Source organism: Gossypium arboreum, chromosome 1, assembly GCF_025698485.1.
Source record: "Gossypium arboreum isolate Shixiya-1 chromosome 1, ASM2569848v2, whole genome shotgun sequence".
Classification (NCBI taxonomy): domain Eukaryota; kingdom Viridiplantae; phylum Streptophyta; class Magnoliopsida; order Malvales; family Malvaceae; genus Gossypium; species Gossypium arboreum.
The window spans coordinates 86,594,882-86,600,796 of NC_069070.1; the positions used below are offsets into that span (position 1 = coordinate 86,594,882).

Sequence of the window (5,915 nt, forward strand, 5' to 3'; positions counted from 1 at the left end):
TTCAGGTTGCTGATATTGTTTTACCGTGGCATTTTTATTGACAACATGATCTGACTCTGCCATAGCATTTTGCTACTTACCCTTTTTAGGTGCAGTATGTTTTTCAAATGAGTATGAATTCTTTCTCTAGTTGAGTATAGAGTTGTCTTCTTCTATAGTGGTATCTTGAACAGTGCCTTCCTGCTAAGTCCCACTTCTAAGAGTAATTGCTTTGCAGTTCCTTGTCTTGTGTTCTTGAATTCTCTATATCGCTTGGCAATGCTCTTTGTGGCCTCAAATTCAAAGTATTCGCTATTTTCCCCACTTGAGTCTCAACAGCTCAGAGAGATGTAGCCTGACATTGAATTACAGCATTGTTTTTATCCATATATTCCTTCGAAAAGGCTTCGATGGATGTCGAGGATGATGATGTTTGAACCTGTTGAATATTTTGTCTTGATAGAGGATGATTATAACTAGGCGATGCATTCTGCCTTGCAACATTGTTTGAATTCCCTGCATCTTGATTATTCCAGCTAAAATTCAAATGTTGCTTCCACCTTGAATTGTAGGTTTTAGAATAGGGATTACTATTTTGGTTAAAATTACCCATGTAGTACACAGATGATGGGTTTGATGGGCATTCATCAAACACATAATCGTCACCACAATAAACACACGATAGCTCGACTACTTTCATCTCCTAAACTGTAGTGGGTTTCTTCATTGTTTTGATCATATTAGCCAAAGAAGATACTTGGGCTGTCAATGAAGTGATTATAGCAAGCTCTATTGTACTAGCAGCTCTCTTGCCAGTCCCAACTCTTGTGGTCGAATATTGATAATCATTGTTGGCAATCTTTTCCAAAATCTTATATGTTTCATTATAAGATTTATCAAACAAAGAACCATTGGAAGAAGCATCAAGTACCATCCTCGTATACACATTGAAACCATTATAAAATATCTCCATCTATGTCCAGTGCTGAAATCCATACACCAGACATTTCTGAATTAAGTCTTTAAATCGTTCCTAAGCTTTATATAGTGTTTCATCTTCTAATTGCTGAAAACATGTGATGTCATTTCTAAGCTTGAAATTCATATTTGGTGGATTATACAGTAGTAAAAACCTTTAGCAAAGATCATTCCATGATGCCACTATTCCTGGTGGCAAAGCATTCAGCCATGCTCTCAAACAATCTCTTAAAGAATATGGAAATAATTTAAGTCGTAGACCATCTTAAAGAATATGAGTACTTGCTCATATCATTAAATTTTAGTCTAACTAATCCAACCATTTCAGAATTAGATTAGTTTATGGTCATGTTGAACAATCATCTATGTTTAGGGATTGCTCACATACAATTTAGAAATAAAAACGACTGAATGAAACAGTTAATTAATTCAGATTTATGCTTTAACCATTAAAGAAAATAAAGGTTTCATCATGTAACCCAACCCTATGAGATTTAGCTTATAGGTTGGAAAGTAAAATTCAAAACCAAAATATCATCCAACATCGTTTCAATAAAATCAATTCACGAGAGAACATATTAAGAAATAATGGAAAAACTTTGGGAAAATGGCTTTCGCCAAAGCAATCCATAATCCAGCAGCACAGTGTCCTGTGATGGCTGAGAGGGATTGCCTTCGGTTTCTTTTTTCGTCTCTACTCAGCCGCCACCCTTTATTTTTGCCTCCAAATCTCCATACCCTTAGGGTTTTCTCTTTCAGCTTTTTATAATTTTTCTTCCTAGGGTTAATCCAATAGCCCACGATATCTTATCCTCTATTTTTGGGAAAATTTTTCTGGAACGAGTAGAGTGGGGCTGAGACTGGTATGCGTTGATTGTTGACTTGGTCATCTTCCTAGAATTGCCAAGGCATACAATATAGCAAATTGTCCAACCTTTTACCCCGATAAACCTTTATTCCTTTATATCTTCCTCCACATCCTGTACGTGCCAAACCACTAAATACAACCCTTCCACATGCAATTACAAGTACATAGCATTTAAACACAGTCTAAGCTCTGAATGCAATGATAAAAATACTAATGAAATGTCCTAAAATGTCAGTAAATGTACCCAAGTACAAGCAAATATTTAGGTCTAAAGGCATGAAATATAACTATTTTCAAGAGTTATCAATATCCTATAAAAGTAACACATTTATGACAAGGTCATTGGACGAGCATTGATTGAGTAACTTTCATAATGGTTTGTGGATAAACCAGTCATGATACTATAGTGGAATGACTTGGTAACTAAATGAGTTTATAATTAATAGGTGAAAAGTTGGAACTTAATTATAAATCATTTGAGGCTTAATTATATATTTCCAATAGATCGTTGAAACCAAAAACAAATTGCATGTAGTATCATGAACAGAAATTGATGGAAACTATAAAGTTTGATAAATGGGCCACATTCGAAAATGAATGTGTTTTCTTACAAAGTAAGGGAATGACTTAAGAATTGGTTCAAGCTTTTCTAATTATTATTCAATCAAATAATTCAAAAATGGGGATATGCTCAGTTTAATCATGAATGGGAATGACCTAAACATATCCTTAGTCTAACCGGAAATGAAAAAATTGTGAAAGACTAATATGTAATCTATTAAGTCCAATTGGGAGATGCTTTGTCTTGGGCATCTAAACGAATAACTCTTAGAAGATAAAGACATACATATGGTTGATTAGACTGACAGTACATTGGACTGGACCCAAGCATAATAGATCCTAAATCTGTTTATAGATTTATTCACTTGTGATATTCATAATGTGACACACATTAATCTTAAGTGGATGATGGACTATGTATGCATGACTTGTATACTTTAATGTAAGTAAAAGCCTGAGTTCAAATATATAAGGAATCAAAAGCTGGTGCATTGGGCAAATGACTTCTGCAGCATGTAGCATCATTCACAATAGTGGAATTCATAGCCCAAGACATGAGTAAATGATATCTTCTCCTTGGCATTCCATGATAGATGAAAATTAAATGTGGTAATGGGTTATTTATCTTTGTGATGAATGACTTAATTAATATTTGATAGTAATTTACTTTTCATGAATGAATATGCAATAGTTACGATGAGATAAAATAGGATCATATTGGCAGAACAGTTTTATCCCAAAGCAATTAAGGATACCCTATGAGGGTAACACACTTATAACAAGGTCATTGAATGAGCATTAATTGATTAGCTTTGGTAATGGTATGTGATAAACCGTAATTTATACATATTTTTACCCAAGGCTTAATGCATTTATGGATGGTTTCTCCTTAGAATTGGTGAATTCGATACTCTTGATCCCTTATCTTCATGTTTTATACTTAGGTGAGCATAGGAAAGTGAAAGGAACGAGAAGCAGGCCAAAAACAGAGAAAATAGGCCAACGTATGAAATCAACACGGCCTGGACTTCCTCACATGGGCAGACTACACGACCGTGTCCCTTTGGCAAGTTCAAAGCACGAGTTGCACGGGTAGATCACACGCCCGAGCCCATTTAACAGCCTTGACCATGACCTTAAGCAATCTCACACGGGCGTGTCCCTGCTGAGCCCAAGTTTAGTCCAATTCGAAAAAGGCTAATTTTGAGGGCTCTTAGGCATTCCAAAGCATATTTAAACACCTGAGGAGGCACTTAAACGGAGGAGGCATGGGAGGAAGCAAGGAATTGCTCAAGGAAAGCTGATCGATCCATCTCAGAAGCCGGATTCACCATCAAGACTTAAGCTCTCCCTTCAAATTCCCTTAGGAGTTTTGGGTATTTTGATGTTTTGTTATTTTTATTCTTTTGAGATGTTTTCTTTCATTAGTATGAACTAAAACCCCTAAATACCTAATAGGGATGAAACTTATGACGGATCTTGTTATTATTATCTGAATTGTATGATAAATATTTGACTTGTTCTTAATTATGATTTCTTAATTCTTGTTTTGATATTCCAGGATATTGATTCAAGTTAAGCTCTTATTTAGAGAAGGAATAGACCCTGTCCAAGAGAAAATTTGTCATAATTAAGCGGAGTTGATTGCACGCCTAGAGATAGGGTGACAAGATTTTGCCGAATTAGGGTGAAACCTAACAAGGGGATCCATAGATCGAGTTAATGCAACCCTAGGGCGTTAATTAGAAAGAGATTTCAATTATTCAATCTAGGGTTAGACGTTTTTAGTATCGAGAGAGATAATAATTTAACTTAGGGATCTCTATAGAATAAGTTAAATGAATAAATCGTCCGATTTAGAGTCAAATAACAAGTGAAGTTTAGGTGGATTTTTCCTTAGGTATTGTCTCAATCAATCTAGTTTTCCAGAAAGTATTTTCCCTAAATTTCCTTTTTGTGATTTCTTAGTTTAATTAATTAGTTAGATAAACAAAACCCTTTTATTTTTTATGCTAGATAATAAAAAGAAAGTTGATACTAGTACTTTTAGTTCCTTTGGGTTCGATAATCTGGTCTTGCTAAAGCTATTGTGACATCCCAAAATTTGACCCTAGTCGGAAAGTGGTTTCGGGACCACTAAACTGAGTCTTATAAGTAATTAAAAGTTATATTCTATGTTTATGATGTTAGTAAATGCATGTGTGAAAGATTCATGCATTAATTTGATCATTTCTATGTGAATTTATTTAAAATGGACTTATATGAAACATTGTTGAAAGGCGATAGGCTAATCTTACAATGGTCTAATAGTACATGCATGCAAAAGAGTGGTTTTGCATGTCAATTTACCCAAAAAAAAAAGGAAGAGTGGCCGCCATGACAAGGTGATGGGCAAGGAAAACATGTTTCCAACATGTTTGGCTAGTGAGATATGTATGAAGCAATTAAATAAAAGCTAGCATTAAAGAATTGAACAAAAAAATGTGTGTGTGGATGCCCCCATTGTGCCGTAACTAGAGAGAAAACAAAAAAAAAAGAAGAAAATGCTCATTCTATTCTCCATTGCCGTGGCTTGAAGGAGGAAGAAGAAGGAATTCTTTGTGCATGATTTGGCTTGGTTGATGCTTAGGAAGAGGTAAGCACTTTGAAACCCTTGGAAATTTAGATGTAAATGAGGTGATTAGTTCAAGTTCTATTCATTCTATGGATTAAATTTGGTTGTTTGGAGGTTTGGTATTTGGCCAAGTAGTTGAAGCTCTTGGTACATATACTTTTCATGAAAGTTGAAATTGGTTTGTTCATAAGGGGAGGGGGTGCCGAATGTGGCCAATGAAAGGCCTTGATGAACTATATATGTGGCTTGGGTTTATGATATTCGGTTAAGGGATATAGTGCTAGCAAGATTGGTTTAATGTATACATGTAAGTTACTTTGTATTTGATGTTTAGAAAAAAAAGAATAGTGAAGGGCAAAGTTAGTGATGTTGGATAAATTTTTAGTAGAGTTGTGCTTAGGCATTCGGTCATTGATGAGCATTGTTGTAACCACGTTGTAGTTGCAACTCCTAATTTTGAGATGGAATTTGTACACATACGTTAAGTAAATGGTTAGGGCCGAATGGGACTATGTGTTTGAAAGAATAAAATCGATACTATAATTGATAGTATAAGTATTCGGCCATTCAATCAAGGGTATAGGTGATGTTAGATCAATTTTAGCGCATTCGGCTATATAAGTATACCCAATTGTGATATTGCCTTTGATTGTATGAAATCAACTAAAATGGGTGGTTAGTAAGGGTGGTTATCTAATATACGAATATGTATACGTGTATGTGTGATTGGATTATTGATAGAATAGTAAATTGCATAAGGCTATTGGTAGAATAGCCAAGAACATAAGGTAGCAAGATAAAAATTTTACCATGTCGCTCAGTATGTTATATGATCATTAGAATGTGGATACCAACATATGTACCAAAGCGATTGAATGAGTTAATTTATTTGTTTAAGCTCAAGATCCTAAAGGA

The 5,915-nt window shown here is 34.8% G+C and overlaps 1 non-coding gene across 1 annotated transcript; it reads left to right on the plus strand.

Annotated features, from left to right (window-relative positions):
- Positions 1 to 968: 968 nt before the first annotated feature.
- Positions 969 to 1,075, plus strand: LOC128282377 (small nucleolar RNA R71). The gene has a single exon (XR_008272637.1). It is a non-coding gene; the product is annotated as a small nucleolar RNA R71 (small nucleolar RNA).
- The last annotated feature ends 4,840 nt before the right edge of the window (positions 1,076 to 5,915 follow it).